The sequence below is a fragment of the Hyla sarda genome, chromosome 9 (genome assembly GCF_029499605.1).
Source record: "Hyla sarda isolate aHylSar1 chromosome 9, aHylSar1.hap1, whole genome shotgun sequence".
Classification (NCBI taxonomy): Eukaryota; Metazoa; Chordata; class Amphibia; order Anura; family Hylidae; genus Hyla; species Hyla sarda.
This window is the reverse complement of record NC_079197.1, coordinates 131,529,370-131,548,051: the sequence shown is the minus strand read 5'-3', so window position 1 is coordinate 131,548,051 and position 18,682 is coordinate 131,529,370.

The following is an 18,682-nucleotide window of genomic DNA, read 5'->3' as shown; positions in this document are numbered from 1 at the left end:
CTTTCTGCCACCAGTTGATTTAAAAGAAAAAAGGTTTTCACTGGAGTACCCCTTTAATCATGAGAATACTCATTGTGATCATGAAATCGTGCTTGCTCTTCCTCTGATACTGCAACCAATTTGAAAAAGAAGTTATGGATATCTTTCAAATATTTTGACTAATTGATCCCTGGTTTTTGTCAGTGACTGCTATTCATTTTATTGTGTTTCTTTGTATGATTAGATTGGAGGACTGATTGTTTTCTCTTATAGTTGCTACCTGTGTAAAACTATTTGCTGTTGTATAGTTAAATATTTAATTAAAAAAATGTACACTAAAAAACAAAAAGCCTTCATACTGTAAGCTTCTTTATCACCATTCTTTGAGAAAGTTGGAACAAGCTTAAAGCAGAGTATTGTTTAATTTTAGTAGTGTCTCAAGTTTATTAGTGGCCCTTGCCTAAAAGAATTAAGGCAATATAAAAACTGATGAGAAGTACATTTTGAGATTTTTGAATTTATTCTGAGAAGCAATTAGATCAAAATACAATATGTAGATGTGCGACCATGTCTGTTTCTTCTACCTGAATTTACATTTGAGATTTGTGTGCTGATCATTCATTGTTTTTCACTCTTTTCAACCTGGAAAAAATATTTCCCGTTTTTATAATATTTCCCGCAAAATATTCTCCCAGTAGATTCCTGTACACTGATCTGTGTATCAGAGGACAATTTCATCAAAAGTTATTTATTGGGTAATGTACACGCACGGGTGTCTATATATCATACTGACTATTAGCGGCACTGAGCTCTTCCCTGATTTACTAGTTCATTCACTTGTAATAAAGTAAACTTGTAAAGTTTGTAGGCAAGAATTATATCTGCTTATACTTAAAGGGGTACTCCACTGGAAAAAAATTCTTTAAATCAACTGGTGCCAGAAAGTTAAACAGATTTGCAAATTACTTCTATTAAAAAATCTTAATCCTTCCAGTACTTATCAGCTGCTGTATGATCCACAGGAAGTTCTTTTCTTTTTAAATTTCCTTTCTGTCTGACCACAGTGCTCTCTACTGACACCTCTGTCCATGTCAGGAACAGTTCGGAGCAGGATAGGTTTGCTATGGGGATTTAATCCTACTCTGGACAGTTCCAAAAATGGACAGAGGTGTCAGAATAGAGCACTGCGGTCAGACAGAAAGGAACTTCAAAAAGAAATAAAACTTCCTGTGGAACATACAGCAGCTGATAAGTACTGGAAAGGTTAAGATTTTTTAAAGAAGTAACTTATAAATCTGTTTAACTTTCTAGCACCAGTTGATTAACCCCTTAAGGACCAAGGGCGTACAGGTACGTCCTTGGTCCTGCTCTCCTGATATAACGCGGGGTTACACAGTAACCCCGCGTCATATCACGGCGGGCCCAGTGTCATAGTGAAGCCGGGACCCGCCTCTAATAGCGCTATTAACCCTTTAGCCGCGCGCTTAGAGCTGAGCCGCGCGGCTAAAAACGAAACCGAAAGTGGCCGGCTAGCTCAGTCGGGCTGTTCGGGATAGCCGCGGCTAATTGCGGCATCCCAAACAGCTGACAGGACAGCGGGAGGGCCCCTACCTGCCTCCTCGCTGTCCGATCGCCAAATGACTGCTCAGTGCCTGAGATCCAGGCATGAGCAGTCATGCGGCAGAATTGTTGATCACTGGTTTCTTATGAGAAACCAGTGATCAATGATGAAGATCAGTGTGCAGTGTTATAGGTCCCTATGGGAGCATAAGAGATCAGTGTGTGCAGTGTTATAGGTCCCTATGGGACCTATAGCACTGCAAAAAAAAAAGTTTGAATCACCCCCTTTTCCAATAAAAAAAAAAAAACACAGTGTAAATAAAAATAAAAACAAACATATATGGCAGGGTCCTCAAACTACGGCCCGCGGGCCACATGCGGCCCGCGGAGCGCATTTACCCGGCCCGCCGGGTGTTTTTGCCTTAGGACATCCCTGTGTTCCGAAAGATGCTTTCGGAACACAAGGATGCCTCTGAAGTTTTTACTTTAAAAACGCGGGGACCGCCGGGAGCAGGTGCACGCAGCGACGTCACTGACGTCCCATGCATGCGCCCATGGCAACCGAGCGCGGAGCAGAAGAGTAGAAGCAAGGACGCGCGCGCTGGTAGTAGGTAAGTGTTTACCAGCGGCGCGTCCCTTCGGTTTTCTGACCACCGATCCTCCGGTCCTGCTATGGCCGGAGCGGTGGTCGGAACACTGAAATGGGGCAGTACACAGGCATACAGCCTCCAGCCATACTTTATGGCTGGAGGCTGTATGCCTGTGGAGGAACATACTGCCAACGTAATTTGGGGGACTATACTGCCAGCCTAATGTGGGGGAACTATACTGCACCTAATGTAGGGGACTATATTGCACCTAATGTGGGGAGACTATACTGCACCTAATGTGGGGGAACTATACTGCACCTAATGTGGTGGAACTATACTGCACCTAATGTGGGGGAACTATACTGCACTTAATGTGGTGGAACTATACTGCACCTAATGTGGTGGAGCTATACTGCACCTAATGTGGGGGAACTATACTGCACCTAATGTGGGGGAACTATACTGCACCTAATGTGGTGGAGCTATACTGCACCTAATGTGGGGGAGCTATACTGCACCTAATGTGGGGGAACTATACTGCACCTAATGTGGTGGAACTATACTGCACCTAATGTGGTGGAGCTATACTGCACCTAATGTGGGGGAACTATACTGCACATAATGTGGTGGAGCTATACTGCACCTAATGTGGGGGAACTATACTGCACCTAATGTGAGGGAACTATACTGCACCTAATGTGGGGGAACTATACTGCACCTAATGTGGGGGAACTATATTGCACCTAATGTGGGAGAACTATACTGCACCTAATGTGGGGGAACTATACTGCACCTAATGCGGTGGAGCTATACTGCACCTAATGTGGGGGACTATATTGCACCTAATGTCGGGGGACTATACTGCCAGCCTAATGTGGGGGACTATATTGCACCTAATGTGGGGAAACATACTGCCAACCTAATGTGGGGGGACTATATTGCACCTAATGTGGAGGACTATATTGCACCTAATGTGGGGGAACATACTGCCAGCCTAATGTGGGGGACTATATTGCTCCTAATGTGGGGGAACATACTGCCAGCCTAATGTGGGGGACTATATTGCACCTATTGTGGGGGAACTATACTGCAAGCCTAATGTGGGGGAACATACTGCCAGCCTAATGTGGGGGAACATACTGCCAACCTAATGTGGGGGTCTATATTGCACCTAATGTGGGGGGACATACTGCCAACGTAATGTGGGGGACTATATTGCACCTAATGTGGGGGAACTATACGGCCAGCCTAATGTGGGGGACTATATTGCACCTAATGTGGGGGAACTATACTGCACCTAATGTGGGGGAACTACAACCTAATGTGGGTGAACTATACTGCACCTTATGTGGGGGGGGAACTACAACCTGATGTAGGGGAACTACTACCTAATGTGGGGGAACTATACTGCCAACCTAATATGGGGGAACTATACTGCACCTAATATGGGGGAACTATACTGCACCTAATGTGGTGGAACATACTGCACCTAATGTGGGGGAACTATACTGCACCTAATGTGGTGGAGCTATAGTGCACCTAATGTGGGGGAACATACTGCACCTAATGTGGGGGAACTATACTGCACCTAATGTGGTGGAGCTATACTGCACTTAATGTGGGGGAACATACTGCCAGCCTAATGTGGGGGACTATGTTGCACCTAATGTCGGGGAACATACTGCAAGCCTAATGTGGGGGACTATATTGCACCTAATGTGGGGGAACTATACTGTCAGCCTAATGTGGGGGAACATACTGCCAGCCTAATGTGGGGGAACATACTGCCAACCTAATGTGGGGGTCTATATTGCACCTAATGTGGGGGGACATACTGCCAACGTAATGTGGGGGACTATATTGCACCTAATGTGGGGGAACTATACTGCCAGCCTAATGTGGGGGACTATATTGCACCTAATGTGGGGGAACTATACTGCACCTAATGTGGGATAACTACAACCTAATGTGGGTGAACTATACTGCACCTAATGTGGGGGGGGGGGGGGACTACAACCTAATGTGGGTGAACTATACTGCACCTAATGTGGGGGGGAACTACAACCTAATGTAGGGGAACTACTACCTAATGTGGGGGAACTATACTGCCAACCTAATATGGGGGAAGTATACTGCACCTACTGTGGGGGAATTGTACTGCACCTAATGTGGGGGAATTGTACTGCCTCTAATGTGGGGGAATTGTACTGCACCTAATGTGGGGGAACTGTACTGCAAACCCTAATGTGGGGGAACTAGAACCTAATGTGGGGGGAATCTATACTGCCAACCTAATGTGGGAGGAACTGTGCTGTGTACTTAAAGTGGTAGTTCACTAATAAGATATATAAGTGTGCATAGGAATTTATTCATGTTTTGTTATCAATAGTCCGGTCCTCCAACGGTCTGAGGGACCGTGAACTGGCCCCCCGTTTAAAAAGTTTGAGGACCCCTGATATATGGTATCACCGCGTGCGGAAATGTCAGAATTATAAAAATATATCATTAATTAAACCGCTCGGTCAATGGCGTGCGCGCAAAAAAATTCCAAAGTCCAAAATAGTGCATTTCGATCAATAAGTCCTATCAATGCAAAAATGGTACCGTTAAAAACTTCAGATTATGGCGCAAAAAATGAGCCCTCATACCGCCCCATACACGGAAAAATAAAAAAGTTATAGGGGTCAGAAGATGACAATTTTAAACGTATTAATTTTCCTGCATGTAGTTAGGATTTTTTCCAGAAGTCCGACAAAATCAAACCTATTTAAATAGGGGATCATTTTAATCGTATGGACCTACAGAATAAAGATAAGGTGTCATTTTTACCGAAAAATGTACTACATAGAAACGGAAGCCCCCAAAAGTTACAAAACGGCATTTTTTTTTAAATTTTGTCGCACAATGATTTTTTTTTCCATTTCACCGTAGATTTTTGGGCAAAATGACTGATGTCATTACAAAGTAGAATTGGTGGCGCAAAAAATAAGCCATCATATGGATTTTTAGGTGCAAAATTGAAAGAGTTATGATTTTTTAAAGGCAAGGAGCAAAAAACGAAAATGCAAAAACGGAAAAACCACCGGTCCTTAAGGGGTTAAAAAAAGGTTTTCCAGTGGAGTACCCCTTTAAGGCTGATAACTTATTTAACATAAACCAAGAAATACTACATTTTAGAACATCCAACAAGATAGCATAATAATTTCATTGTGCGTTTAATTTAAAGAGATGTTCAAATTTAATTAATTCCCTAACTACAGGATGGTAAATCTGTAAAATAACAATTTAGAGGATACTTACCTTGCCCAGATGAACACCAGTACTCTGGTCTGCCCCGATCCCTCTGTTACTTACTGTGGTAAAGTGGTGTCCTGCTCTGTCAATCACTGAGGATACAGTGTATTCGGAACATCATTGGCTGAGCTGGTAGAGAATATTATCAGGGGAAGTAAACAGAGGGGCCGATCGGACAAAAGCACCACTAATAGAGTAAGGTGAGTAACTGCTAAATTGTTCTTTTACAGATTCTTCACCTGCAGTCTAATTTGAAGCTAATCCACAAAAAAGAGGTAAGAGCCGGCACTGTGGCAGCTAGTAGCAATCGAGTGAACACACACCTGCGTTAGACCGCGGGAACCTCACCTAATCCTGATACACGGGGTGCAAGTGCAAATCCAAGCAATGGAATAAATGCAATAGAAATAAAGGCAACTGCACTAACCAATCAGTGAAAAGGATTTCTTTACTGTAGTAAGTTAGGCATTAACAGCAGTGGGACAGGTATATTAATGAGCGGAGGCGGAGCCTCCGCTCTTTAATATACCTGTCACACTGTTGTTAATGGCTAACGGACTACAGTAAAGAAATCCTTTTCACTGATTGGTGAGTGCAGTTGCCTTTATTTCTATTGCATTTATTCCTAATTTGAAGCTATTCTCCCTTATCTTAGGCTCCCATTTCATCTATTTCATGGAGCAATTATTATTAGCTGAACAAGCCGATACCTGTCCTGTATGTGAGACTCAGCCAACAAGTGGAAAAAAAAGCTTGTTTTGAGGACTAGAAATCCTTATTCATACATCTCCCTGTGTAATAGGGAATGTGTGGCAGGAAAATGATAGAAGTGAAGGACAACATAAAAATTTTGTGCGGTAGTAAGCAGCACATTAGCTAAGCGCATATCAACATGATCAGTAGAGATGAGCGAACTTACAGTAAATTCGGTTTGTCACGAACTTCTCGGCTCGGCAGTTGATGACTTTTCCTGCGTAAATTAGTTCAGCTTTCAGGTGCTCCCGTGGGCTGGAAAAGGTGGATACAGTATTAGGAAAGAGTCTCCTAGGAATGTATCCACCTTTTCCAGCCCACCGGAGCACCTGAAAGCTGAACTAATTTATGCAGGAAAATTCATCAACTGCCGAGCCGAGAAGTTCGTGACGAATCGAATTTACTGTAAGTTCGCTCATCTCTCATGATCGGCACTAGCATCAGGCAGTAGTCTGTCAATCTAATAACATCCTTTGATTTAGCTGATTATCAGCTGAATGAGAGTTCACATGAACACTCGATAACAGGCTCATGGAAAAGGGGCAATGATCCGCCAATAAATGTGAAAACATATGTTTGATTACATCTTTTGTGCAGTTTACCCCTTAATCACCCAGACCATTTTCACCTTAAGGACCCAGGCATTTTTTGCACACCTGACCACTGTCACTTTAAGTATTAATAACTCTGGGATACTTTTACTTTTCATTCTCATTCCGAGATAGTTTGTTCTTGACATATTCTACTTTATGTTAGTGGTAAATTTCCACGCGATACTTGCATCATTTCTTGGTGAAAAATTCCAAAATGTTATGAAATTTTTTAAAATGTAGAATTTTTTTTTTTTACTTTGAAGCTCTCTGCTTGTAAGACAAATAGACATACCAAATACATTATATATTGATTCACATATACAATATGTCTACATTATGTTTGCATCATAAAGTTGAAATGTTTTTACTTTTGGAAGACATCAGAAGGCTTCAAAGTTCAGCAACAATTTTCCAATTTTTACAACATTTTCAAAATCTGAATTTTTCAGGGACCAGTTCAGTTTTGAAGTGGATTTCAAGGGCCTTTATATTATAAATACCACATAAATGGCCCCATTATAAAAACTGTACCCCTCAACTTATTTAAAAGGACATTCAGTAAGTATGTTAACCCTTTAGGTGTTTCACAGGAATAGCAGCAAAATGAAGCAGAAAATTCTAAATTTTCATTTTTTAAACTCCCCTGTTCAAAGGGTTAAAGGAGAGAAATCCCCGTAAAATTTGTAACGCAATTTCTACGGAGTAAGGAAATACCTCATATGTGTATGTCAAGTGCTCTTTGGGTGCACTAGAGGGCTCAGAAGGGAAGGAGCGACAGTGGGATTTTGGAGAGGGAATTTTTCTGAAATGGTTTTTGGGGGGCATGTCATATTTAGGAAGCCCCTATGGTGCCAGAACAGCAAAAAACACCCACATGGTATACTATTTTGGAAATTACACCCCTCAAGGAATGTAATAAGGGGTACAGTGAGCCTTAGCACCCCACAGGTGTTTGACAACATTTCGTTAAAGTCGGATGTGTAAATGAAATATTTTTTTTCCACTAAAATGCATTTTTTTTCCCCAAATTTTAAATTTTTACCAGGGGTAATAGGAGAAAATGCCCCCCAAAATTTGTAACCCCATTTTTTCTGAGAATGGTTATACCCCATGTGTGGACGTCAAGTTCTCTGCTGGTGCACTAAAATGCTCAGAAGAGAAGGAGCGCAATTAATCTTTTGGAGAGAGAATTTGGTTGGAATAGAAGCTGGGGGCCTTGTGCATTTACGAAGTCCCCCGTGGTACCAGAACAGTGGACCCCCCAACATGTGACCCCATTTTGGAAACTACACCCCTCACAGAATGTAATAAGGGGTACAGTGAGCATTAACACCCCACTGGCATTTGACAGATCATTGGAACAGTGGGCTGTGCATATGAAAAATGTAATTTTTCATTTTCACGGACCATTGTTCCAAAAATCTGTCAGACACCTGTGGGGTGCAAATGCTCACTGTACCCCTTATTACATTACATGAGGGGTGCCGTTTCCAAAATGGCATCACATGGGGGGTCCATTGTTCTGACACTATGGGGGCTTTGTAAACACACATGGCCTTTCATTCCGGACAAATTTTCTCTCCAAAAGCCCAATAGCGCTCCTTCTCTTCAGAGCATTGTAGTTCGCCAGCAGAGCACTTTACATCCACATATGGGGTATGTTCTTACCCAGAAGAAATGGGGTTACAAATTTGGGGAGTTTTTTTTCCCTATTTTCCCTTGTGAAAATTTAAAATTTAAAGTAACACAAGCATTTTAGTTAAAAAATTTTCCCATTTTCCCATCCAAATTTAAGGAAAATTTGTCAAACACCTGTGGGGTGTTAAGGCTCACTATGCCCCTTGTTACGTTCTGTGAGGGGTGTAGTTTCCAAAATGGGGTCACGTGTGGGTTTTTTATTTTTTTTTTGCTTTTATGTCAGAACATCCACCACTGTGCAAATCACCAATTTAGGCCTTAACCCCTTCACGACGAGCAACGTACATGTACGGCGCCGCGAAGTGTCACTTGGCGCGCGGCGACGTACATGTATGTCGCGGGGTTCCGGGAGCGCCGCGTCACCGGTAGTGGTGATCGGGCCGGGATGACTGCTGTTATCTAACAGCAGGCATCCCGGCACATCGCCGAGGGGGGTCCTGAGACCCCCCCATGACTGCGATGCGCACAAATCGCAGGTCAATTCAGACCTGCGATCTGCGCGATTCCGGGTCATACGGGTCACTGGTAACCCGGTGACCCGGAAAATAAGAGGGATCGTAGGTGTCCGAGACACCCTCGATCCCCCTAAAGGCGGCGGCTTCCGGGTCCTGCTAGGTGAGTTGTTGCCTAGCAACATCCGGAGGGCCACAGTTTACAGTGGTCTCTAAACCTTGGCCCTCCAGATGTTGCAAAACTACAACTCCCAGCATGCCCAGACAGCTGTTTGCTGTGTGGGCATGCTGGGACTTGTAGTTTTGCAATATTTAGAGGGGTTCAGATTGTAGATCACTAAGTGGTCTCAAACTGTAGCCCTCCAGATGTTGCAAAACTACAACTCTCAGCATGCCCAGACAGCAGTTTGCTGTCTGGGCATGCTGAGAGTTGTAGTTTTGCAACATCTGGAGGGCCACAGTTTTGAGACCACTGGACAGTGATTTACAACTTGAACCCCTCTGAATCTTGCAAAACTATAACTCCCAGCATTCAGGAACCGCATAAGGCTGTCTTGGCATGCTGGGAGTTGTACTTGCGTGCCTCCAGCCATTGCATAACTACATCTCCCAGCATGCCCTTCCGCAATCAGTACATGCTGGGAGTTGCAGTTTTGCAACAGCTGGAGGCACACTGGTTGGAAAATACTGAGTTAGGTCATAGAACCTAACTCAAGGTTTTCCAGCCAGTGTGCCTCCAGCTGTTGCAAAACTACAACTCCCAGCATGCATGGTCTGTCAGTGTATGCTGGGAGTTGTAGTTTTGACCCCCCTCCCGTGTGAATGTACAGGCTACATTCACACTGGCGGCAGATTACAGTGAGTTCCCCGCTGCAAATTTGAGCTGCGGCAAATTTTCCGCCGCAGCTCAAACTCCTAGTGGGAGACTCAGTGTAATCTGCCGCCAGTGTGAATGTAACCTAAAAACACTACACTACACTAACATAAAATAAAGAGTAAAACACTACATATACACACGTACACTGCCCCCCCCCACCCCCCTTCTCCAATAAAAATGAAAAACGTATTGTATGGCAGTGTTTCTAAGATGGAGCCTCCAGCTGTTGCAAAACAAAAACTCACAGCATTTCTGGACAGCAATTGACTGTCCAAGCATGCTGGGAGTTTAGCAACAGCTGGAGGCACCCTGTTTGGGAATCACTGGCATAGAATACCTCTATGTCCACCCCTATGCAAGTCCCTAATTCAGGCATCAAATGCACATGGCGCTCTCACTTTGGAGCCCTGTCGTATTTCAAGGCAACAGAATAGGGTCACATATGGGGTATCACCGTACTCGGGAGAAATTGCCTAACAAATTTTGGGGGGCTTTTTCTCCTTTTAACCCTTATGAAAAGGAACAGTTGGGGTCTACACCAGCATGTTAGTGTAAAAAAATAAAAATGTTTACACTAACATGCTGGTGTTGCCCTATACTTTTCATTTTCACAAGAGGTAAAAGGGAAAAACGCCCCCCAAAATTTGTAACACAATTTCTCCCGAGTACGGAGATACCCCATATGTGGGCGCAAAGTGCTCTGGGGGCGCACAACAAGGCCCAGAAGGGAGAGTGCGCCATGTACATTTGAGGTGATTTGCACAGAGGTGGCTGATTGTTACAGCGGTTCTGACAAACGCAAAAAAAAAAAAACACACCCACATGTGACCCCATTTTGAAAACTACACCCCTCACGGAATGTAATAAGGGGTGCAGTGAGAATTTACACCCCACAGGTGTCTGCCGGATCTTTGGAACAGTGGTCCGTGAAAATGAAAAATTTTGCACAGCCCACTGTTCCAAAGATCTGTCAGACACCAGTGGGGGGGTAAATGCTCACTGTACCCCTCATTACATTCTGTGAGGGGTCTAGTTTCCAAAATGGTATGCCATGAGGGGGTTATTTTGCTGTTCTGGCACCATAGGGGCTTCCTAAATGCGACATGCCCCCCGAGCAAAATTTGCTCTCAAAAAGCCAAATATGACGCCTTCCCTTCTGAGCATTGTAGTTCGCCCGTAGTGCACTTCAGGTCCACTTATGGGGTACCTCCATACTCAGAAGAGATGGGGTTACAAATTATGGGTGGTCTTTTCTGCTATTAACCCTTGCAAAAATGTGAAATTTGGGGGGAAACCCACATTTTAGTGAAATATTTTTTATTTTTTTTTACATATGCCAAAGTCGTGAAACACCTGTGGGGTATTAAGGCTCACTTTATCCCTTGTTACGTTCCTCAAGGAGTCTAGTTTCCAAAATGGTATGTCATGTGTTTTTTTTTTGCTGTTCTGGCACCATAGGGGCTTCCTAAATGCAATATGCCCCCCGAGCAAAATTTGCTCTCAAAAAGCCAAATATGACTCCTTCTCTTCTGAGCATTGTAGTTTGTCCCCAGTGCACTTCAAGTCCACTTATGGGGTACCTCCATACTCAGAAGAGATGGGGTTACAAATTTTGGGGGTCTTTTCTGCTATTAACCATTTAAAAAATGTGCAATTTGGGGGAAAACCAACATTTTAGTGACATTTTTTTTTTTTTTTACATATGCAAAAGTCGTGAAACACCTGTGGGGTATTAAGGCTCACTTTATTCCTTGTTATGTTCCTCAAGGGGTCTAGTTTCCAAAATGGTATGCCATGTGGTTTTTTTTTTATGTTCTGGCACCATAGGGGCTTCCTAAAGGTGACATGCCCCCCAAAAATCATTTCAGAAAAACGTACTCTCTAAAATCCCCTTGTCGCTCCTTTGCTTCTGAGCCCTCTACTGCGCCCGCCGAATACTTTACATAGACATATGAGGTATGTGCTTACTCGAGAGAAATTGGGCTACAAATATAAGTATACATTTTCTCCTTTTACCCCTTGTAAAAATTCAAAAATTGAGTCTACAAGAACATGCGAGTGTAAAAAATGAAGATTTTGAATTTTCTCCTTCACTTTGCTGCTTTTCCTGTGAAACACCTAAAGGGTTAAAACATTTACTGAATGTCATTTTGAATACTTTGGGGGGGGGGTGCAGTTTTTATAATGGGGTCATTTATGGGGTATTTCTAATATGAAGACCCTTCAAATCCACTTCAAACCTGAACTGGTCCCTGAAAAATTGCGAGTTTGAAAATTTTGTGAAAAATTGGAAAATTGCTGCTGAACTTTGAAGCCCTCTGGTGTCTTCCAAAAGTAAAAACTCATCAATTTTATGATGCAAACATAAAGTAGACATATTGTATATGTGAATACAAAAAAAATTATTTGGAATATCCATTTTCCTTACAAGCAGAGAGCTTCTAAGTTAGAAAAATGCAAAATTTTTTATTTTTTCATCAAATTTGGGGATTTTTCACCAAGAAAGGATGCAAGTTACCACAAAAATTTACCACTGTGTTAAAGTAGAATATGTCACGAAAAAACAATCTCAGAATCAGAATGATAACTAAAAGCATTTTAGAGTTATTAATGTTTAAAGTGACAGTGGTCAGATTTGCAAAAAAGGGCTTCGTCCTAGAGGTGAAAATGGGCTCCGTCCTTAAGGGGTTAAAGGGGTATTCCAGGCAAAACCTTTTTTTATATATCAACTGGCTCCGGAAAGTTAAACAGATTTGTATATTACTTCTATTAGAAAATCTTAATCCTTCCAATAGTTATTAGCTTCTGAAGTTTTCTGTCTAACTGCTCAATGATGATGTCACGTCCCGGGAGCTGTGCATGATGGGAGACTATTCCCATAGGAACTGCACAGTTCCCGGGACGTGAGTCATCAGAGAACAGTTAGACAGAAAACAACAACTCAACTTCAGAAGCTAATAACTATTGGAAGGATTAAGATTTTTTAATAGAAGCAATTTACAAATCTGTTTAACTTTCTGGAGCCAGTTGATATATAAAAAAAAGTTTTGGCCTGGAATACCCCTTTAAATATACTTGGTGCGCTCTCACTCATGAGCATTGTTGTGCATCCACAGAGTATTTTACACCTACATATGGGGGAGATTTATCATTGCTTTTAGAGCATTTTTTGTCTATGTTTTTGCGCAGTTCAGGTGCAAGCAGCATATTTAACGACTTTTATGCATCTTTTGATATAAACAGTTTTACTCTTTTTGCCTATCCGTAGAACTTTTTCTTTTTGTCCATGCAGTGGTTACGTATTTATCATTTGCGACCTTTGTCAAAAGTCGCTATTTTTTGCGCAAATGTACTTTTTTTTTGGCACAAAGCCACACCACCTACCAGTAGGCATGAGAATCACTTCTACCTTCCACAATTCAACCTTTAACCTATTGTGGACGACAGCGTCCCACTCCCCTTCTATGACAGGCCAGTGAGGGCCATAGCTGGGTGGTCCTGGCGGCTATCTGCCACCAGAACCCATCTCTAATGCCAGACATCACCGATCACGGTGATGCCCGGCTTTAACCCCTTAGACACCACAATCAAATTTGAATGTAGCGTCTAAAATGCAAGTAAAAATGTCCCAGCAGCTCTGTGAAAGTAAGTAAATACACCAAACCTGCCAAATTCAGGACCCGGAAAAGTGTCTACTTCCCTCCCTCACAGGAGGGTATGTGGTAGAGCTTTTCCCACCACAGCAGAGCTGCACAAAATTCCTCATCCTGCTGCACCTTGTTGATAAATAAAATACATGCTAGTCAAACTCACCACCCAAATAAATGTGAGACAATAGCTCTACCGTAGACATTCTTTGATAAATATAGGCCTTGGGGTATTTCCGTACTCAGGAGAAATTGCGTTACAAATTTTGGGGGTCTTTTTTTCCTTTTACCTCTTGCGAAAATAAAAAGTATGGGGCAACACCAGCATGTTAGTGTAAAACATTTTATTTTTTTTACACTAATAGGCTGGTGTAGACCCCAACTTTTCCTTTTCATAAGGGGTAAAAGGAGATAATGCCCCCCAAACTTTGTAACGTAATTGCTCCAGAGTACGGTAATACCCCAAATGTGGCCCTAAACTGTTTCTTTGAAATACGACAGGGCTCCAAAGTGAGAGAGCGCCATGCGCATTTGAGGAATGAATTAGGAATTGCATAGGGATGGAAATAGGGGTATAATACGCCAGTGATTCCCAAACAGGGAAATGCTGGGAGTTGTTGTTTTGCAACAGCTGGAGGCTCCATTTTGGAAACACTGCCCTTTGATAAGTTTTTCATTTTTATTGGGGCGGGGGGCAGTGTAAGGGGGTGTATATGTAATGCTTTACCCTTTATTATGTGTTAGTGTAGTGTAGTGTTTATAGGGTACATTCACACAGGCGGGGGTTTACGGTGAGTTTCCCGCTAGGACTTTGCGCTGCAGCAGCAAGTTTGCCGCAGCTCAAACTTGAAGCAGGAAACTCACTATAAACCCGCCAATGTTAACGTATATTCACATGGGGGGCAAACCTCCAGCTGTTGAAAAAATACAACTCCTAGCATGCACTGACAGACCATGCATGCTGGGAGTTGTACTTTTGCAACAGCTGGAGGCACACTGGTTGGAAAATCTTCAGTTAGGTTTTGTTACCTAACTCAGTATTTTCCAACCAGTGTGCCTCCAGCTGTTGCAAAACTACAACTCCCAGCATGTACTGATCGCTGAAGGGCATACTGGGAGATGTAGTTATGCAACAGCTGGAGGTACACAACTACAACTCCCAGCATGGTGAGACAGCCGTTTGCTGTTCGTGCATGCTGGGAGTTGTAGTTTTGCAAGATTTAGAGGGCCACAGTTTAGAAACCACCGCGCAGTGATCTCCAAACTGTGGCCTCCAGATGTTGGAAAACTACAAATCCCAGCATGCTAAGACAGCAAACTGCTGTGTGGGCAAGCTGGGAGTTGTAGTTTTGCAAGATCTAGACGGCTACAGTTTAGAGACCACTGCACAGTGATCTCCAAACTGTATCCCTCCAGCTGTTACAAAAACTACAAATCCCATCATGCCCAAACAGCAAACAGCTGTCTGGACATGCTGGGAGTTGTAGTTTTGCAACATCTGGAGGGCTACAGTTTAGAGACCACTGTATAGTGGTCTCCAAACTGTAGCCCTCCAGATGTTGCTAGGCAACAACTCACCGGCTTCCATAGTCTGCAGCACGCCGCACGAGGAAGAGGATCGCTGCCCGCCATTGATCGCTGTTGTTAAGTGACCTCCACCGCTGCTCCCGGTCACACTACAGTTCCCCTGTTTTGCCCTGACTACCATGGGTGGGCAGAACGGGGGAACCGAACTTTAACACCCCCACCTGCCCCGGATCTGCTATTGGTCGGTCACTTCTGGCCTCATTCCTATCCCTTCAGCGGGATCAGGGGAGTCTTGGACTTCACCCTTATTTTCCGGGTCACGGGAGACCCGTATGACCCAGAATCGCCCAGAAATCTGAATTGACAGGGGTTTTCACGGGGTGCCAGCAAGCATCCTGGTACGGTCCCTCCCAGCGAGCGCCGGGGACTGGAATTCCCACGGGTGTACAGGTACGCCCTGGGTCCTTAAGTACCAGGGCGTCAGGGCGCACCTATGTGCCCTGGGTCCATAAGTGGTTAAAGAGGATATCCATCCAAAAGTGGTAAAATAAAAACTTAAACACGTCATCAGAGTTACACATTATACTATTATTATTGGACTCACATCTCCCCGTGTACAAACCAGATCATTCGTGCAGTCCAGCCTGCAATTGATTGAGGCATTAAATCCCTTCGGCCCATGTAAAAAGATCTTTATATTGGTTATAACTGGTCTCTTGCCCTGCTCAAGGACATCCTAAAGAATTCAGGACACAATCCATCCTGCAAAATCTTACTCCATTACTAAAAGTATGAGAAAGAAGTGTGTCAAAATAAGATAAAGGTTAAAAAAAAAACATGTAAGAAACTTTTTAATTGATAACATTGTATAGTACTTTACTTTGGAAATGTTTTAAATATATAAATGTATGATATTACTGAGATAGCTCTTGAAACAAACCTGATATGTTTGACTTCAGATTTTTACTTGCTCTTGTATTTTGCAGGGTAAAGGGAATCAAACAGTGTACATATTATTTATGTGGTGTAGGCCTAATGGGTGTATTGTAGTGCCGGCAATACTCAGATGTAAACAGGTCATTATTCATCCAAACATAAAACTCCAGCTTACTTTATAGCACAGAAATACTGCTCCTTGGCATAAAGACACTTCGGTCTCATAATAGTCTTTGAAATGTAACAATAAAGTCCAGTTTTGGTGTTCAGGCTCAGAGAGGCAGCTCCGGTGGGAAGTTATCACAGACAAGCCAATTTAAAAGGTACTTTTTAACTTTTGAGAGAGAAATATTCCTTAATCCTTTCGCCTCTGTGATTAAAGAGGCTTGGGAGCAGGTCCAGCAGAAGTTCAGTGTTTATCTACAATGGTCCAGGCAGGCTGGCAACAGGCATGTAAATTAAGAGACACAAGAAAAACCTTTCCTTAAGGTTTCTGACAGTCAGCAGACTGTTACGGATTCTTTAGCAAGGAGTATGACCCTTAAATCAATCCAAAAAATGAGCTCTTAGCAGTGATATAGAGTATGACCTGTCATGCCGTTTCACTGCTTATGCTTTACAAATATTCAAAGGAATGCCACTTATTAGGTTTGGCTTATGAACCATTTATAGCCATAAGGAGTCCTGGCACTTTGTAGAGGACCTGTTGCATGTTCAAAAAATTTACATATAAAAGAAAAAAAGGGGGAGAGGGAGAGACAGATAGGGAGTGCAAATTGTGCCGTTATTCCGGTGAAAACCAATGCAAGTGAAATAAAAAGGTTATACTAACCTGAGGATGTTGTACACAGAGTACAACATCTAGTAGCCCATGTCACCCAAATACAGGGTAAGAAGCCAGGAGCTGCCCCAGGAAAATCCTGTGTCGGAGATGATCTCTGAGCAGTGATGTGAGACTGAAGGTGTTCCGGAAGAACAGGGAAAGGAGTCCTCATGGTGGCGCTCACTAGGCAATGTTCTTGAAGTAGAAGCAGAAGGAAGGTATATCTCCGATGGTAAATAACCGATGTGGACAAGCAAAGTAATGAAAACCGCACTTTGTTTTCATTACTTTACTTGTCCGCATCGGTTATTTACCATCGGAGATATACCTTCCTTCTGCTTCTACTTTCTTTCTTTTACATTCTTTCTTTGTCAGGTCCATGTCTGGATGGACCATATGGACCTGATGAAGAAATAATTAACTTTTGAAATTTATTTTCCGGATTTTTATAATAAAATCTTATTTTTTTGTTATGTTCGTCTCGTGGTCCTGCACTACAAGCCAGTATGAGTAGTTCTGATGACAGATTCCCTTTAAGCTTGTGTTTATGTGGGTTGTAAATGTTAAGTACAAATTTAGCTTCAGATAAGCATTATGTAAACTTAATGTATAATCAGCACTTTATACTGACTGCATATTAAAAATGAATATAACTTGATTTTGTTCAGAAGTTTTAAGCACAGGAAAATTTACCCCCTACTGTAATAATACGTGTTAGAAGATGTCTGTATATAGCTCATAAACTGAGCTTTATAATAATTTGTTTTAAGACCACATTATTTCCAATATAGCATATCATCTCCTGCTGAACCTCTTGTTAAAGGGTATAACCAAAAACACAAGCACAAATGCAGGGTATATAGAACCAATACAATGCTAAAGTAGCTTCTGTCTACTAATCAGCACCATAGTATTACCTCCATAAACACTTATTGTGGCAGCCACGGGAAGTAAGATAGATTGTGGGACGGACTTGGGGTGGTTGGTTGTATCACTTTGTGACGCCTGGGCACCATTACCCTAAACAGTCCGAGGATACAACAGCTTCTTTTGGGCCAGGCGCGGCAAAATGAATACACTGATGCCAGATTATGGATAACTGTCTCTTTACTTTGCTGAAGGTATACAGACTTTGGTTTCAGAGGGATGGGCAGAGTGGAACCCGGGGAGCCTGTCACCTTGCTGGGAGTTGTAGTGGCTGTTGAATGCAACTTTAAGGTTAGTAAAAGACTTAACCTGACTGACTGAAGTAGAGATTTTCCCCAAGAGCTTTGCTTACTTGCAGGCTTTGACAATTCACCTAAGCGTCGGGATTTGGCGTGGCTGTGGGATTTAGTAGACTTCCCCTCAGCTGTCTAGCTAGAACACACTCTCCTTCACCTCTCACTCTCTTCTCTCACACTAAACACACTGAACTCTAGGCTACTACTGAACTCTCCTTCCCCCCTACACTACATAAGGCCTAGGTTTTGAGGTCTCCAATTTTACACTAAAGAACAAAAAAAAAAGTCACTTGTTTTACAGCATAAAAATGGTTAAATCTTTATTGTTAATATACATATAAAAATATAGGGCAGGAGAAGTTTTCTATGGGGATTTGCTTCTACTACACCAGTGTATTTATAAAACATTTGTTTTACACCGAGTACCCCTTTAAGAAAGAGAAAATCATACATCCTAAAAAAAGCGGCATCATCAAAAACTAATACTGTAGGTAATAATATAATGATGCAAACTAACAAATGTATATACATACAAATAGCCAAAAGTGCTCAAGCAAGAGCATACAGAGATCACTGGACACAACAGTGCAAGATACAAGAAAATAAGGTGCTAATGCCGAGGCACCACATAAAGAGCCTTGTGCCTAACCTAACTTTTAGGTGATGGATGATGGGGTGTATGTAACATGTACAGAATTTAGAAACTAAATGTTATCATTTGTTGGCAAAA